This window comes from Dermacentor albipictus, unplaced genomic scaffold, assembly GCF_038994185.2.
Source record: "Dermacentor albipictus isolate Rhodes 1998 colony unplaced genomic scaffold, USDA_Dalb.pri_finalv2 scaffold_12, whole genome shotgun sequence".
Lineage (NCBI taxonomy): Eukaryota > Metazoa > Arthropoda > Arachnida > Ixodida > Ixodidae > Dermacentor > Dermacentor albipictus.
In genome coordinates, this window is record NW_027225566.1 from 12527446 (window position 1) to 12546884 (window position 19439).

Sequence of the window (19439 nt, forward strand, 5' to 3'; positions counted from 1 at the left end):
TGTCAGTCGCGTTCCTTAATTAGTAATTTAACTATCTTCTCCAAAAAAAATCCTACGTGCGTGTGAGCTGTCATTTTCACTTAACCTGTTATTTGATGCACTCATTATTTATGCCGATTTTCATTGGCTAATCTAGTCTTTTGCGGTCGGTCGTACTGCTGCCATGTTGCTTTTTTGAACCGTATTGTTCCTTGGGTAAATGTATTCAAATTGCTTTCTCTCAGCTGTTAGTATGCATTTAATGTGCTGTGTTTGTAAAGTATTCCAGCAGATGCTATCTCAATTTATTGAATATCTTGCTGTCCATTTTTTACGCGAGCGCTTGTAGTTTTTGATGTGACGAGTCGTGATCAAGCACGACTGCGGTGCTCCACAACGAAGTGACCTTATTTTAAATCTAAAGCAGGCTGATTTATATACTTGTATATATATTTATGTTCGTGAATAAATACACCGTATTCAATATCCCAGTACTATTACCACATTTTCTTAAGTGCTTTTTCTACGTAAAGGAATTAATACTTATTGTATTTTGTGAATTGTTTGGCGGTATGCAGAGCGATTATAGTACGTGTTCGGACGATCGACTTTTCCGCTCCGACCAATATCAGTATTGGCTTTTGCCACTGAGAAATCGATACGCAAAGGCAAAGCCCGCACATTGTCACGCAAAAAAGTGCGCATATCTCGCCAATAGAAGTTGGCGCCAGGCTCGGGCATGGCGCCACTTCGGGCGACATGAAAAAAATGCTGCGATATATATCCAGGTCTGTGTGTATTCTTGAGCTTCGTGCAGCAAGAGCTGCAGTGTCAACAAATGGTGGTAGAGCATCGATATAGAATTATTTCACGCTTTGAAAATACAAACAATAAAGCCAGCCACTTATAGGTCTCTTTCTAAAAAAATCATTCATACACTGCGATAGCTATGCGTCGAACTGTGTACAGAGCGTTATTCGCGACCGTGTGTTGGAGTTTCACGTGCGTTTACGCGCGTCCTTGTATTTATTATGAAAATTGCGTATTTACTAAAGTTTTGACTGATATTGACCTATGCACGTAACGTTGTCAGTAGAGTTTAACGCGATTAATTTTACGCTCTATCTATGCATTCTTACGTAACGTACGTGTAGACGCTATCACAGGGTGCGAAGAAACGCACGCATGTATACTAAGTATAGTCATTTTTGGGATATGTAACAGCTATGTAAGCAGCGCAAAGCAGTGAAATCTCTTTTAGGACATATCCAAGAACAGATTAGCACATACACATTCCATACGTTTATGCAAAACGTTCTCAAGCCATCTTCAGACTACGTTTTACAGACATCATAGAAAGATGTGCGCAGAAGACATCTTAACAAGACGTCTCCTAGCCGTTTTTCGCAGAACTTCTTCTAGACGTGCGCAAAAGGACGTCTTGTAGCCGTCCTAAACAGTTGTAGACGTTTTGGTTCTTTTTGGCTGGCCCAAGACGTCTTCAAAACATCTCGTGTTCAGTGAGTAACATTGAGCTGCAGCCTGTGGTCGAACTCCCATTTCGCAATAGCTAGACAGACCCAAACAAGGGGCGTAGTCGAGCAGCTGCTGTTGGACTACAGATGACGATGGGGTGTGTCACCGTATCTTTAGGCGGCTGACTGAGGCTGCATGATTTTGTTAACTTCTTAAAATCCGCCAAGATGTTTCCGAACGGAGAGGAAGGTATCAGCCTGCGGATGCACATAGGGGGCAAAGTCGGACAGGACTCCAAAGATGGAGAGGCGAGTCAGACCGTCTGTGAGGCAACCATGCCACACGCTGACGTCAAAGTTGAAGTAGGAATGGAAGTCCGAGCCAATGATCGGGTGAACCACGTCTGCGATGACGAAGACATATCGAAAAAAGCGGCGAAGGCCGAAGCCTATCTAGAACGTTCAGCCATAGTCGTGAAAATAACGCTGATTTCGTCGTCCGTGTGTATAAGGAACCCGGTGCGCGAGAACTATAGGTTGCCATAAAAAGGCTGCTTGGACGACAAGTGAGACCACATGCTGCTGTCAATGATCCCGGCGGGCATTTCCCGGCCCCGAACAGGGCGGTGGGCACTTCCTGGCTTGGTAAGGTCCTCCTCGGCAAGGAGCTGCTAGAGGTGGTTGCATTCCGATGGCATGGATCTCTCAATCACCTTGGTCTTGAGGTACTGATACTGTGACGTAGTAGTTATGTGGAAGAAGGCAGCAAAACTGTGACTAACGAAACTAGCGTTTTATTGGGTGAACTTGTGCCCTCAAAAGCAGGCTACAATCAAAGAACACCGATAGCGGCAAACACACTCGGTGATCGTCGAAAATTTGATTAGCGGGTCGAGCGCCTCGGCTTTTAGACATCAGTCAGTGAAGGTTTCAGAGTTATCGCTGGGACCCGCGTGTCTTTCAGAAAGTTCATCATTCGCGTCGCACGAAGAAATCAAATTACACAAAGTTCGGTGAGAAAATACAACGGATAGGACCATTGATAAATTTTGAGAAACTTCCGAAACATGCTAGCGCGTCCTGCGCTGTGCGATATCATTAGAGAGCTTTAGCTTGAGCGTTTTTACAGCCAGCAGAGCTGACGAGCGCAGACGCCACTGCGCACGTCGCTGGGCCGGCCAGCGTTTTTACGGAGCGAAGCTTACGCCCGCTGGGAAGCCCTCTCCAGCGGAGTGATAGGCAGCGCGCGGGCTTGCGTAGGAGAAAGCGGGCGTGTATGGGTATTCAAGATGTCAGCCGTCAACACAAGCACCCGCGCTGCTGCGTTGTTGACGGCGACCACGGCTCAGGCCCGTTTACAAGTTAAGAAAGCCCGGATGTCTTTCACAGCTAAGGAAGACTTGTGTCTTTTGCGTTAGATGGCAGCGACGAGGCCGTTTGGAGATGAGCATAAATGGATGGAAGTTGTGCGCATCGTGAACCACGCGGTGGGCCGCGAACCTACGCTGCGCGGAGCAAAAGACCGCGTGGATTTACTAATCGGATACTGGCGACAGCAGGACGCCAAGAACCTTAAAAGGTGAGTTTTAATTCTGCACAACTAAAACGCCGGGCGCACTGATAGGCAGTCATTAATTGACGTGCATTCTCCTTTCACAATAATCAGGACTGGTACTGAAGAGCATACGCAGTGAAGGAACAAATTCTTCAAGACCTCTCCGACTACGTTAGGACAATAAATTATGAGCCGAGGATAACCTCAAGAAGTGGGGGCATTATGAACAGAAACGGCCCGCAACACCTGAGTGTTCAGCTTCCGTGTCCCTGATGGATCCGCGGGAAGGTGCGAAGTTGCTGCAGGAAGCGACTGGCTGCAGCAGTAATCCTAACGTGGCTGCCTACTGAAGTTGCGAAACTAAATCAACGCATGGTAAGTATTACCATGTGTGCGTCTCACCTTGCATCTTGTAGCTTTTGATTTTCTCTGCTGAAATATGAAAGCGCTTATGAGAGGTAATTGTTATGGGTATTCTATGCACCGTAAATAAGTTCGATCAGTCAGAGCAGTCGAGTGCCTGAGCCTTTCATATTAAGTCTTTAGATCTCACTTCACTCTTCATTACTGTGAACGTCCTTACCCGCGCAAAAATTGGCAAATCAAACTACGTTGAATTTTTCAGTTCGCTTGCTGTCGATAATGGCTCATAAATAAAACTACAAACATCGAAATGAAATGGACGCGAAATGAGAGAAAGCTTATGCAGTCTTTCCAAACCGAGTCGATCACCGTCAGTGCCGCGCGGCCGGCCTCAGATGAGTGCTAAAAAAATACATTTCTCGATGATGTAGCAGCAGGAATGAAAAGCCCCACTCACGTGTTGCTCCATGCTGTAGCAGCCTAGGCTGATTCGCTTTTTCTTTTTAGTCTCTTTTGAAAGGCGCTGAGTTTAGCTGCGCACTCGATCAGTTAAATTGTGTTCATTAAAAAATGGTATTCCACTGGCTTCAAGGAAACTTTCCGCTAGATTCCCGCTAGAATTTCCCGCTAGTGCCCGCTAGATCGCTGTTCAAAAATTCGACCCAGTAAACACGCCTCATCACTTCATTTTGCGTTAAAATTCTCCAAGCGTTACTGCGACATGAGCTCTTTGGCGGGAGTTCTTGATTGACATGATAGAGATCTATTTGGTCATATGAGCGATTTGCCTTATACTTTAGTGTGAAGGCGCGCCCGGGACGGGCATGGCTTTGAACACTTAGATCCAGGCCACGCTTCAGCTTAGTTAGCACTTAAGCCTGATAAATAATTTAGTTCCGTGGATTCATTTGAAGGGAACTTAGCATGCTTAATACCTGATGGTAAAACAATACGTCAGGAGTTCGCAAAGCGAAGGGCGACTATTGCCAACCATAATGCTGATGTTAATGGGGGCTCACTTAATTGTACAAATGCTGATGTTTGTAAGAATTAACAGACGATATACATTGCTTATCTGTGCGAATGAAAAGCGACTCCTAGGAAGACTGCTACATTTTTGTGTCAACCTTTCTTTACACGTTAGAACCACGATCCACGGCTGCTCAGCTGCTCCTCAATATGTACGAGCCGGGTCCTACAGAGACCTCGGCTGCTGCAGCTGCTGCTGGTTGTGGCGACTGTTCTGAGTAACATCTGCAGGGACAAGTGCACAACCAGCACTCTGCAAATATGAGTCCAGAGCAGCAACTCATCCCCGCCGGGCGAACGCAGCCCCAGTCCACAAATGCAACGGAACAAAAAGGAGAGCGCCAGCCTGCAGCTAGGCGACAAGTTCTTCCCGCCACCACTAGAGGTAGTATTTGAAGGAATATTTTAACTTTGCAAACAGTAAGGATTAACTGAGTTGAAACGCCGTTCTATGGTAGTTTGATGTGCGGCTGTACCAGAACTTAGCAAGTGTACATCATCTTGGCAGGGGACAGCAGAATTATCGATTGGTCGCAATGCACCACTGTACAAGGAGCTTTATGATGACTCCTATGCAGCGCTTCATTAATGTGTAATGTACCATATAATTAGTTATTATATAGATTCAGTAAGGTTATAATTTTTATATAGCCTAATATTCTTCTAAAATGACTATCAAGGCTAATTATGTATTGCCAGGGCAGCTACGACCTAGCATGTGTTACGATGGTATCACAGGATATATGAAGTCATGATTAAACACCACCCGTGAATTTTTCATTCAGTGCGCCACCAACACAAAAATCTTTGTGCCACTCAGATTGAACATATTCACTGTACTTTTTAGAAGTCACATAACTCTAACATACCACCGATCAACGAACGCGCGTTTATCTTTTTCCTGCCCCATTGTGGTCTTGACATGCATGGTGGATAAAAAAAAGCAATCGTCATTGTCTTTCACACGGTCAAGAAATTCCTCTTTCCGCCTGTACTTTGAAATCTGGCGTGTATGGGACCTGAAAACCCCACCGAAAGAAATGATGCCTTCATTAATATACTGTCAATTAGTACACATGCTCCACTGCAAGAGGAACTCTGTTAGACACAAGAAAAATGTCTCACAAGCAGGAACACAGGAACACAGGAGCACATAAACTGTTTACTGTCCTCGCAACAGTCCTTTTTATTTTTGATGCAACGTGTACATATTATGGTACCCGTTCTGCATACAAAGTCCCGGTTACGGGCGAACATCACATGTCAACCGACTACATCTGATAAAAACATGTATTTGTGACTATTTTGATCCAGTGGAGAAGCTCAACTTAATTTAAGGTTGATAAAAAACTGCTTTCTGTTTTTGCAGAGACCCGGGGATTACAGAGCACCGGGCTTCAGCTGATCACTATGCTAGGAATAAACGACTATGCGCTACGCATAAAAACGCAAGAAATTGAAAATGAAGCGCGGCGTCTTGCTCTAGAGGAGCGCAGGTTGGACTTGGAGGAGAGAAAGCATGAGCTTGAAGTGACACGTTATAATAGAGAACATGAGAAGCTGCTTGAGAACATAGAGAGGATGTTCAACGAACAGACTCAAGCAATCTTCGATTTCCTCAGCGCAAATCGCGCATGACATGAGTACCCAGTAAACTGTCCTGGTAAAAGGTTGTGCATGTTGTGCTTGAATAAAACACATTTCAGAAAGATGTGTGAATGGCAAAACTACAAAGGAGTAAGTTTCAAGATCTGGTGGATTAAGGCCGAAGTAATGTGATACCTAATAATAATAATATTTGGGGTTTTACGTGCCAAAACCACTTTCTGATTATGAGGCACGCCGTAGTGGAGGACTCCGGAAATTTTGACCACCTGGGGTTCTTTAACGTGCACCTAAATCTAAGCACACGGGTGTTTTCGCATTTCGCCCCCATCGAAATGCGGCCGCCGTGGCCGGGATTCGATCCCGCGACCTCGTGCTCAGCAGCCCAACACCATAGCCACTGAGCAACCACGGCGGGTAATGTGATACCTAGGCGCCATGCAAACATATATGAAATTTGCCAAAAGCGCACTAGCTTTATACATACGCGGCACGTTCTGGCTGTATAGCTTTTGGTTTTTCTTAAAGTCAACAAAGGCAAGCAGTCCTGCAATTTATCCGAATCCCCGCTCCACGGCTTGCCTTACACTGCTCATACCTTTGTTGAACGCGCACTGTTCCGGTGTGAGGGACACACCACCATATGGCTTCAGCATAAGAGGTCGCAGCGGGTAGGTGGGGTCACCATTAATGCAGAAGTTACGCTTTTGAACGAGCCTTTCTAATTTCTAATATACGTTGCTAATTACGAAGTTACCTGAAAGTAGAAGGGAATTATAAACCATCAGCACTCGTTTAGAAGCAGCTGGTATATATGGGAGGAGAAAACAATGTTCAGCATCGTATTATTGCACGTAACACTCTTCCTTGATTTCAACTGTTCGTTATTGCTAAAGAGTGTCATGCTTGCTGCCCGGGTATGATCCATCCAACTGACAAATGATTCCGTTCGGGCACATTGGGGATTGGTATTTCAAGGCAGAAAACCGCTTGTGCCTACTAAAATAAAGTTTCGCATTTCTTCATGGCCGGCATATTGCCCCTACTGCCCCGTCGATGAACCCACAACAGTGTTTCAGCGGGGCGACGTTGGCATGAACGGCCTGAAAATTTTAAGTGAAATTTTAAGTGTAAATTTGTAATTGCAAATTTTGACAACCTTGACGTTTGATTCTGCTGTAATTGCGACTTACCTGCAAAAATATCTCCAGCCTGTCGAGATTGTGCCAAGAATGGTGATTTACATCGTCGAGCAAGTGAAAAAACCACTCGTCGATGTGGCGCAGAACTTTGCCAGTGATGACATCATTGAACTGTGCCGCCCGAAAAGATCTTCAAGATCACACAGACGGTTGGGATATGCCAGCCGTCGTAGGGTAATGCAGAGGGCTTCATCTCCAGGAACCGGAACCCTTTGCGCAGTTATGACCTTATCGGGTATGCGCAAGGCCCACTGAAGTCTGCCTACGCTCCTTCTACAAACGAAAATACGTCCTAAAGACGCAATCGTCCATAGCATCGAGGTTCAAAAGTCCGTGCACTGAAAGCGGCTCACGTCTTGTCTCGCCAAATACCTCCAGGCTTCTAAAATCTCGGTCCAGATCATTTGCGAAAGCAGCAGCGGGGTCCTGTAGTATGCTCTTCGGCATGATGCAAACAGCAGCGGCAGCCACAAAGTCGCGAATGGGCGCCAAAACAGCCTACTTGTTTTGTTTTGGCTTCACTTGGCTAGCACTGGCAAACATATTCTGCACTCTTAGGCAAAGTTACACCCTTTGGCTTGCCCCTTCTGCCACACAACAATAATCGTTATCTGCCTTGATGCGTTTCCTCTCTTTACCGCTGCGAGCCCGGAACTTTCCAGTAACGAAGGGCAGGCGCGTTATCAGCATAGAACAGTTTACACCCTTTGGAGTGCCCCTTCTGATAACGCGCGTGCCGTTCGTTACAGGAAAGTTCCTGACTCGCAGCGTTAAAGAAAGGAAACGCATCAAGGCAGATAACGATTATTTTTGTGTGGCAGAAGGGGCACGCCAAAGGGTGTAACTTTGCCTAAGCGTGTGTTTACCATACTGCTCTTTTGTGCATCTAAAACGCAACACTTAGCAAATAATTCACTAAATACAGAGAACTTACCTTTACTAAACAGTGTCACCGCATTATTAGCAAGCTTAGTTGATATTCTTTTCACTCTACCTCGAATTGTTACCGATAGGTGGCGCAGAAGAGCAAGCGACTCTACTCCGCTCGTGAAGACGGGCGATCCACCTGGCTAAAACTATTTTCTCGCGCCCCTCTCCGCTGGTGTATCCGCTCGTCCGCTCCGCCCCGCATGCCGTAAGAACGCCCAGCTAAAACTATATATTTGTTAGATGGTGAGATGCGCTCACCCGATAAAGGTAAACAAGTACACGTGTCTATATCCCCCCTCTTAAAAAGCATCGTCCCGATGCCACAAACTGAAGCGAGCGAAACACAAAAGGACACTTAATAAAACTAACAAAACAACGAAAAGAAACAAAGTCCAAAGTAACATAGTCCAAAAAAAAGAAAGTCCAAAGGTTCAGCTACGCAAAGTTCCAAAGTTCATTAGCGATGGTAAAACAGCTTAAGTCGCACAACGTGGACTATTTTATACATCAGTCATCGAAGGTTCCAGAGTAATCGCTGGTTCACGCGTCTCTTCCCGAAAGTTCCACAAACCTCTCGTCGCACATAAAACAGATTACATAAGGTTCGACGACAACAGACAACGGATAGCACTATCGATAACTATTGAGAAATTTCCGATACATGCAGGCGCATCCTGCGCCGTGCGATACCATTTGTTAAGCGGTGAAACATGGTCACCCAATAAAGGTAAACAAGTACAAGCGTCAATATTTAGAACCACACTCCGTAACTTCAAGATAATTTCTCATGCCCGGGGTATCACATTGCGCACCAAAATCACACGCCGGTTGTCTTATGGAGCACTTGGACTATGTTTCTCGAAATCTGACATTCTTCACTACGAGACGAATATCGTTACGGCTGAGGCACAGGCAGTTCTGTCGGCTCTTAAACATATTTTGATAACCAACAGACAAAAAGTCGTTATCTACATCTTCATCATCATCAGTATATTTTTGTCACTGTAGGATGAAGGCTTTCCCTGCGATCTGCAGTCCTGCACCAACTGATTCCAGCTTGTGCAGGCGCATTTCCTAATTTCATCACCCACCTAATTTTCTGCCGTTCTCGACTGCGCTTGCCTTCTCTTGGCATACATTCTGTAACTCTAATGGTCCACCGGTTATACATCCTGCGCATTCCATGAGCCGTCCACTCTCTTCCTGCGTCTTAGCGTTGCGCTTAACATTTTCGTTCCATCGCTCTTTGCGCGGTCCTCAAGTCGTTCTCGAGCTTCTTTGCCAACTTCCAGTTTTCTGCCCCACATTTTAGCACCGGTAAAATGCACTGATTGTAGCCCTTTCTTTTCAACGATAGTCACAAGCTCCTAGTCAGTATCTGGCAATGCTTGTCGTATGCGATCGAATCCCGGCCACAGCGTCCGCATTTCGATGGGGACGAAATGCGAAAACGCCCGTGTACTTAGATTTAGGTGCACGTTAAAGAACCCCATGTGGTCGAAATTTCCGGAGTCTTCCACTACGGCGTGCTTCTACTCACAAAGTGGTTTTCGCACGTAAAACCCCATAATTTTTTTTCTACACAAAAACCATAGGAACTATTGGCAGTGCTCACGGGATACTGGATTATCTAATAAAATGCATGTCATTCAACCACAGTTATGAAATCGGCCACCCATTTCAAAGATGCGAGGAACAGAGATCATCATCTGTCGACCTAAAATCACCCATGCGCATGGCTCACACACGTACATGTTCACTGACAATAAGCCACCTATCTATGACATGTTGTTGGAATATCGTGAATTAGATGCTCACAGACAAAAACCTTTCAGTTTTTAGTGCACCAGACACAAGTTTCGCTACATCCAGCAATATTCCCAGACTATGGCCCGCACGTTGTCTTAGCACGCAAGCGATCCCTTGCACAGCGTCTTATCAGAGACTGACGCTGTGATAATATTATTTAGAGCACGTAATTCTCTGCCCTTGCGCGCAAGGGCCCAGGTGAGGGATTAGTGCTACTTCTTGCATATTCTTACACTTTTATCTTATGATTACTTCATAAGATATATTTTATGGTCATAAAATACCTCACTTGTCATTGTCATATTTTAGTCCTTATGTATTGCTACGGGATAGTATTTCCAATGACGAAAAGACGAGCAGTAAGAAGACGACGACGACGATTGGAAGCTAGCGCGCGCTGTTGCCTCTTGGACAGCTGCGGCGTATTGCCTTTAAATATACTTGTAAATAGCTTTTCGTCGGTGTCTTCCTACGTAACATATCTGGTGGAGGTGGACGTTCCCTGTACCTCGTCACGGAGCTTCGCAGTGGATGGTACGTCGAGCCTTCCTTCATGGCTCCCGGCGACGACAACTCGACTCCGCCGGCTCCGACACCTGCTGCCACTTCGACGACCGACATCACTCTCCCCGTTCCCCGTGATCCTGGCGTATTCTCGGCAAAAGATGGGGAAGACGTCGAGGACTGGATCAGCCTGTATGAACACGTCAGCCGCAATAACCGGTGGGACCCTACTATCATGCTCGCTAACGTAGTCTTTTACCTCAGTGGCACACCTAGAGTTTGGTATCGGACGCACGTAGATGAACTCACCAGTTGGGATTCACTTAAGGAAAAGCTCCGAGACTTGTTCGGCAACCCCTACGGTCACCAACTTGCCGCGCAGAAGGCGCTTTCCGGTCGTGTGCAGACGTCAACGGAGCCCCGCGTCACGTACATTCAGGACGTCTTGGCTCTATGCCGCAAAGTTGAAGCACACATGACTGAGTCCGACAAGGTCTCCCACATCCTCAAAGGCATCGCCGATGACGCCTTCAACTTGCTCGCATTTAAGAACGTGGCAACGGTCGATGCAGTTATATAAGAGTGCCGCCACCTGGAACTCGCTAAAAGCCGACTTATCGACCAACAGTTTGCCCGTCTGCCCAACACCCCAGCGACATCTTCCTGTGCTGACGCCCCTCGTTCCAACAACACTGCCGATGTTACCAGGATTGTCTGGCGTGAGATCGAGGCCGCCTATCCGGCTGCCTTCGACTCCAGCCCCTCCAATGCACCTGCAGTCACTGTTTCCCTGATCCAGGCACTTGTCCGCCAGGAGTTCTCCAACATGGGTATTCACACCATCTGCTCAGCCCATCGCCGTGATACCCACCCGGCTTCTTCAATTCCACCCCATCCCGCACCTTCTCACCCACCACGTTTCCGCAACCCCTCCGAATGGCGCACTGCAGACGACAAGCCAATTTGTTTTCACTGCCATCGAATTGGGCACATTTCTCGGCACTGTCCCAGTCGCTGGAGTTCCCCGAACCAGTCTACATATACTGCCTACTCTCGCCCCCTTGGTGTCCTTTCTCGTCCCTATGCTGCCCGCTCAGATAATGCCGCCACCGATTCTCCTGCGCCGAAGCGCCCCTATTCTCGTTCGCCTTCGCCCCAACGACGACAATCTCGCTCCCCCCAGCCCCGTCACTCCTATTCGCCGACTCCTTTCGGACGCCGTTCCCAGCCGGAAAACTAGACGATGCAGCGCCTGGAGGTGACGCTACATTGCTCCCTACGCCGCCAAATCCTTTCCTGACGTTGCCCACTCATCTGAACCGTCTTAACGTGCAAGTCGAAGGTGTTCCTGTATCAGCTCTCATGGACACTGGGGCGCATTTGTCGGTAATGAGCGCTGACCTTCGTAACCGGCTGAGGAAAATAATCACGCCCGCCACGACGCCTGTTGTCCGTCTCGCCGATGGCGGAACAGCCCCTGTAATTGGTGTGTGTGCCGCCCGCGTCTCCTTCGCCGATTGCTCCACTACCGTGCTATTCACAGTCATCGCTCACTGTTCCCACGACATCATCCTCGGCTTAGACTTCCTCTCCACACATTCTGCTCTCACCGATTGCTCCGCCAGTACTCTCCGCCTCGGCCTGCCTGTTCTGGATCCCGCTGAACAACACCCTACTCGCCTCACTTCCATCGACTTCGTTCGCTTGCCACCTTCGGCACTGACCTACGTTGACTTCGTGTCATCCCCACCAGTCCCCGACGGTCACTACGTCGCGGCTCCTATGCAAGACGTCGTCCTTACACACGGGATCACAGTACCTCATACAGTTTTATCTATTACGGCGAATTGCGTCTGCCTGCTAGTGGTCAATTTTGGCTTGACGACACAAGTGCTGCTACGCGGGATGTCTCTGGCCCAACTTTCGTCATTCGAAAATCACTCTGTAGCTTCGATTTCAGTATATGACAATTCAGCCGATCCTCCTCTACCATCGCAGACGGCAACTTGTACTATCGCCAACTTACAGAAAATGATTGCACCCGACATGCCGTCCGATCACACTCGTGCGCTCTACCGCGTTTTAATTTCATACCAAGTGACTTTTGACTTTAACGATCGTCCTTTGGTCCAAACAACAGCTGTGAAACATGGCATTAATACCGGCGATGCCCCTCCTATTCATCGCCGCCCGTATCGAGTATCACCGGCTGAGCGTCAAGTTATTCACACCGAAGTTCGCAAAATGCTTGCCAAGAACATTATTGAACCGTCATGTAGTCCATGGGCGTCACCTGTGGTGCTGGTAAAAAAAGAAGGATAGCTCATGGCGCTTTTGCGTGGATTATCGGCACCTTAACAGGGTTACCCAAAAGGACGTGTATCCCCTACCTCGCATTAATGACGCCCTTGACTGCCTCCACTGTGCTCGCTATTTCTCCTCTATTGACCTTCGCTCCGGCTATTGGCAGATTGCCGTGGACGATCTCGACCGTGAGAAGACTGCCTTCGTAACACCCGACGGTCTTTATCAATTCAAAGTGATGCCGTTCGGTCTATGTAACGCTCCTGCCACTTTTGAACCCATGATGGACTCCCTTCTTCATGGTTGTAAATGTTCCACGTGCCTGTGCTACTTGGATGACGTTATATTATTCTACCAACATTCTCTACGCACCTCGAGCGCCTCTCAGCAGTTCTGGACGTTTTTCGATGAGCCGGTCTGCAACTCAACGCATTGAAGTGCCAATTCGGCCGTCGCCAGATTACCGTCCTTGGACATCTCGTTGACGTGAGCGCAGTGCAACCGGGCCCAGGCAAGATCCATGTTGTTACGCACTTCCCTGTTACAAAGTGTGTCAAGCATGTGCGCAGCTTTATCGGCCTTTGCTCGTACTTCCGCCGTTTCGTGAAAACTTTCATGGCCATAGCACGACCACTAACCGAGCTTTTGAAAAAAGACGCCCCTTTCCAGTGGGGCGATAAGGAGGCCTCTGCATTCTCGCTTCTAATCTACCTTCTCACAACGCCTGCCGTTCTGGCCCATTTCGATCCTTCTGCGCCTACCGAAGTCCGTACTGATGCCAGCGGTCAGGGAAATGGCGCAGTACTGGCACAGCGCCAGCGTGGCCATGACCGTGTTATCGCTTACGCCAGCAGGCTCCTCTCACCCGCGGAGCGCAACTATTCCATCACTGAGCGTGAATGCCTGGCCCTAGTTTGGGTGGTTGTGAAGTTCTGCCCATACTTATATGGCCGACCCTTTTCCGTTGTCACAGACCGTCATGCGCTTTGCTGGTTATGCTCATTGAAAGACCCTACAGGAAGACTTGGTCGCTGGGCCTTACGACTCCAAGAATATTCGTTCTCTGTCACCTACAAATCTGGCCGGCTACACAAGGACGCTGACTGCCTGTATCGCTACCCGGTAGACAAGCCTGACAGTAGTGCTGCCGACGGCATTTCCTCTGTGTCTGCCTTCGCTCAAATCGCCGATGAGCAGTACCGAGACCTATCGCTGAGAGTACTTATCGAGCGTCTGCGCTCTACACCTACCGACGCATCCGTTCGCCGATATGTCATCCAGGGCGGCATTCTGTACCGAAGGAACTTCCTCCCTGATGGCCCTGATGGCCCTGATCTTTCTAAAACACTTCTGGGTCGTATTATGTACATTTTACTCCAACCTCTGTTTTGAACCATATTTCACACAAACAAGCACTGCATCTTTTGTAAACAGCGAGCCTTGAGCGGCGTTGACACTGGTTACTATCAAATGGAGGTAGTCAACGTCTATTCTCCATCACGTTTTCGCAGAACAGCATCTAAATAGCATTCGGTGCTTTAACTAGACAAAGCAAGATCAAGGTAGGAATTCAGCCGCCGTGGCTACATAGTTGCTATGATGTTGGGCTGCTAATCATGAAATCACAGGATCAAATCCCGGGCACGGCGGCCGCATATCTACTGGGGCGAAATGATAAAAGAACATCTACTTAGATTTAGGTGCACGGTAAATAACTCCAGGTGCTCCGTACTATTCTGCAGTCACCTACTATGGCGTTCCCCATTTTGAGAACGTGGTTTTGGCACATTGAACCCTGTGATTTTTGAACTAAACAGTTTTATCTTCTACTGCCACAACCGAAATTAGCATTCAAACGTGTGCAGAGCATCGGCATCTTATACGACAACGTAACTAGCGCTATCAATTTTTAAGCTTCCATTAGTGATCTGTCTAGCTGTCTGAATAAAGCAGTCTCTTGAAGAAGCGTCGAGAAAAAAAATGCTTTGAACCACATTGGGAATGGAAAGTCGGATCATTCGCACCTGTTCGCGAACGAAAACAAAGACGACTTGAACAGTGGTGAGTAGCGCTAACTGCACAAAGAGTAGCGCTAATCTGCTTTCATTAGTCAACCATTATGTTAACTGGTGTATTGCAGTTTCGGGTTCGACATCTTCATAATTGTAAAATACTGCAGCGCGAACGGATTTACACTAATCTCTTAGCCGATTGGTAGCGACGCGTAATTGCAGCATTGCTCTATTTTCGAATAGCTACGTTGCCATAATATACCATCGAGCAGCACAGGATGGAATGCGTTTTGTTTTTCTCTGGAAGCACGCATCACCGCCCAATGGAAGCAGGTGCGGAAGTTACAGAAATGATGAGAACGCCCATCGGCTCGGGCTGTGTTATCACAGCCACGCTACTCCACAACAAACTGTAACACATACACAAAATAAGCGCTGACGTGAGGGAAACATGTACAATCTTGATCTTCTTGAGCATGGACACGGGACTCTGTGACATTCGCTACTGTCAATGCAGTCTAATGGTGGTACCGCAAAAGTTTTACGCATGCTTAGTGGCTGCAGCATAAAGGAATATTTACTTCGCGCGCATGACTTCACGTCATCGCGCTCGTCGTCTGATACATCCAGTTTTAAGGCCGAGAAACGAAACATTAGCCTCAGGAAAATGTACATCGAGGTGCATGAAGGAGCCGCAGTGGAACGTCAATTTCTTCTACCATTGCATTCTAGAGGTAAACATTTGTTCGTGAACACCAGGGAAATCGGAGAGCAGACATAACTTGGTCCTTTTATTTTGTGTGCATTTTACTCCCGTGTAAAACGGCACAAAAGGTTCCGGCTGCAGAAAGCTTTTCCGAGTATCCCGTGTTAAGAACGGCCAGCTGCAGTGCAAGTTTTGCCAACCAGTTGCGACTGCGGGCGTCATCTTTTCCTGGAGCACCACCGCCAACCTCTAGCCCCGGCGTGAATAAGTCGACTTTGTGCCGGGAACAATACGCGCGTCCTCCACTCACCGTCGCTTCAGCTAGGATGCGTTTGACGAAGCAGGCTTTGTGCTGAAACCCCCACCGTTACCCTCTAGCCTCGTCGCCGTTGTGACTAAATGAGTTCGGCGGGCCAACTTTTGTTACCGAATCCACCAACGCGGACCAGATCTGCTATGAGTGGGGGAGCTGCCGCAGGAACGTCGTCGGAGACCTCTTCCCACACGCCAACCAAGACGCAAGATAATGGCTACCCGGACGCACTGCGAGGGTCAGCTCCGAGTTCTAAGAAATTCGTGTGATGTCGGCTTCGGACCGAGAACCTGTGTGTGGGTGTGTCTGCGTGCGTGAGTGTAAACCGTCCCGCGGAGAGGCGGCGTGTTTACGATGACTGGACGAACGTTTCCGCCACCTTGGAATCAGAGGAGGACCGAGTGTTTATAAACGACTGTTGTGCGGACTCTCAATACACTTTCTTAAGCAGTTATGTTAGACTGAGACACTCTCTCAAGCAGTCGTGTTAGACTGACGTACTTTCTCTCGCAGTCATGCTAGGCTGATAACTGCTTGTATATACTGTAAATAAACCCATATACCTCATTCTCGATGAGAAGCACTACTTCCCTTCATCAACGTCATCAGCGTGGATAAGTTGGATGACGACATGGGCCAGCTACCTTCGAATTCATGCCGGATTCAATCTTGACAACGGGTCACGAGCGGTGGCATTGAGCCCCAAATCCTGACAACTGGTGGCAGCGGTGGGATGGACTTTGCGACGTGGTGCTGTGTCTGCGGTGAGTGCTTGGTTCTTGCTTTGACTCTCTAGGCTTCATTTTGGTGTTGTTCTGTTTAGAACAGTAGGGAAGTTAGATTGCTGACTGTTACCTAGGTTGTGTTTTCCTAGCTAGATTTAGCGAGCAGGACCAAGGCAGTAAAGCAGCGATCATAGAGTTAAGGACACTGCTGAGAGACGAGCTGTTGATTGTTGGTGAGGAACTGGGCCTAGATGTACGCAAGGAAATGCTAAAATCGGAATTATTGCAGCTAACTTCCGAACAGGCCAGTGAGGAAGAAATTGAAATGGGGTTTGAACTTCTGAAAAAGAGAGAAGAACGAGATAGAAAAGAACAAGAGAGAGAGGAACGCGATAAAGATCACGAGTTAAGAAAAATGCAACTTGAACTTGAAAGCAAACGTTTGGAGTTCTCTCAAGGAAGTGAAAGGGCTCTGGGACGATCAAGTGAGGTGGAATCATACCGCATGGACATGCTACTAAGGCCATTTGAGGTCGGGACTGACATAGGCTGGTTCCTAAGCAATTTTGAAAGCTCGTGCGAGAAGATGAACTTCGGTCCGAGTACATGGCCACAGCGGTTGCAGTCTACGTTGCCATGTGAGGCTGCAGAGGTAATCGCAGGACTCAGTGCAGAAGATGGATATGATTATGCGAAGGTCAATGCGAGCCTTCTGAAGAAATACCGCCTTTCAGCCGAAGCTTTTCGGCAAAGATTTAGAAGCACAGGCAAGAAAGATAGCGAGGGGTATACGGAGTTTGCATACGGCTTAAAGGCCAACCTAGTCGAGTGGCTGAAAAGCTCGGAAGCGTACGACAGCAGAGACATGATCATTGAATGCTTGTGTCTAGAGCAGTTTTGCAAAATCATCCCCCAAGCTGTGAAATTGTGGGTGCAAGACAGAGGGAATGTAAATAAACACTGTGGAAAGGGCGGCTGAATTAGCCGAAGAGTACGCAACCCGTAGAAAGTTGAACGTCGAAGACGGAAATTGGGACGGTTGAAATGGATCCCGGAAACAATTTCCGTTTAAAAATGATCCGCAGACTAGACGATCGGTGCCTGTAGTCGTGGAGGAAAAGTCCGCACAAAAGAGCGAGGAGAAACTTAACGGGGAATAACATGTGGCATTTATGTGTAACATGTGGCATTTATAACAGCTAATCCGCTGTTATAAATGCCACAAACTGGGACATATAGCTGTAAACTGCGGGAAGCCTAGCGTAGTTTTTTTCCTATGTAGAGGAAAAAGACGAGAATATGGAACTTTTAAGCCTGTATCTTCACGACCTGCAAGTTAATGACAAACCATGCCGAGTGCTAAGAGACAGTGCCGCCACGAAGGACATTGTCCATCCATCTTACGTGATGGTAGATGACTTCAGCGGAGAAGTAGCATGGATCAAACAGGCTGTAGAAGGACACAGTGTGTGTCTGCCCATGGCCAAAGTCAAAATGAGTGGACCATTCGGGGATCTAGTGACCGAGGCTGCATTTTTCACATTTTTGTCACCACCCTTACAGTACCCTTACATTTTTTCGAATCGTTCTAATCAGTTACTGCATGAAAAGGGGCTTAAACTGGGAGAGGGCATAGTACAGGCATTGACGCGAGGCCAAACTCATAAAATCGCGCCGCTTTCGGTTGAAAATGCACAAGCTGCTCCTGCGGAAGCAGAAAAGGGGATAACTTCAATATCCGAATCCGAGCTAGGCCCGAAGGACAAGAAAACAATTGACGAGAGCCTGCCAGCTGACCAGCTCAATGAGAGCGTAACACTAGAGTGTCAAAGTTCAAGCCTGCAGGAAGAACAAGGTGACACACCCACAAGCGAGACAGGTTCGTTATTATCACCGCCCTCAAAGAACTTTGATCAGCTCTTACGTGTGGATAGAGAGTCACTGGCAGCTCAGCAAAAGAATGATGAGAGCTTAGCTAAATTACATGACACAGCTAAAGAAGGCATTGCTAGGCGCAACGTGACGCTACATGAGAGAGGAAGATTGTTGTATCGGCACTAGAGAGATCGAAAGGGCAGGATATTAGATCAGTTAGTCGTACCTACTAAGTACAGGAAGGGCCTTTTGAGTCTCTGTCATGGAAATGCTCGCAGTTCTATGAAATTCGTGTGATGTCGGTTTCGGACCGAGAATCTGTCTGTGTGTGTGCGTGCGTGTGTGTGGGGGTGTAAACCGTCCCGTGGAGAGGCAACATGTTTACGATGACTGGGCGAACATTTCCGCCACCTTGTAATCAGGGGAGGACCGAGTGTTTATAAACGGCTGTTGTGCGGATGCTCGATAAACTTCTTAAGCAGTCATGTTAGACTGAGCCACTCTCTCAAGCAGTCGTGTTAGACTGACGTACTTTCTCTCGCAGTCATGCTAGACTGATGAACTGCATGTAAATACTGTATATAAACCCATATTCCTCGTTCTCCATGAAAAGCAGTACTTCCCTTCATCAACGTACTCAGCGTGGATAAGTTGGACGACGGCATGGGCCAGCTACCTTCGAATTCATGCCAGACTCCAATCTGGACAACGGCTCACGAGCGATAGGATTGAGCCCCCAATCCTGACACCCGGTGCAAGCAGGAGTTAATTACGTCAAGTAAGGAGCTATTAAATTTGTAACTGTTCTTAAACTATTTACAAACGTGAACTGAATGAAGAAAATGGTGTGTAGGTTTCTTCGTGCACCTTGTTTCTCCCTCTCTTTCTAAAATAGCAGTATGAATAAATTTGCGGGCTACAATGACAGTGAAAGTTATACTGTATGGTAGTTGGTGCTGACCACCAATTTGAGGAACGCGCCGTTTAGTCGTGTAGCTTGGCGTATGTGTTAGCTGCGACGCGCAGTCAAGGCACGGCATGTGAGCGCTTCGG

The 19439-nt window shown here is 47.6% G+C and overlaps 1 protein-coding gene across 1 annotated transcript in view; it reads left to right on the forward strand.

Annotated features, from left to right (window-relative positions):
- Positions 1 to 19439, forward strand: part of LOC139051492 (adipocyte enhancer-binding protein 1-like) — a 297433-nt gene that overhangs the window by 227164 nt on the left and 50830 nt on the right. The gene's annotated exons all lie outside the window — the stretch shown is intronic.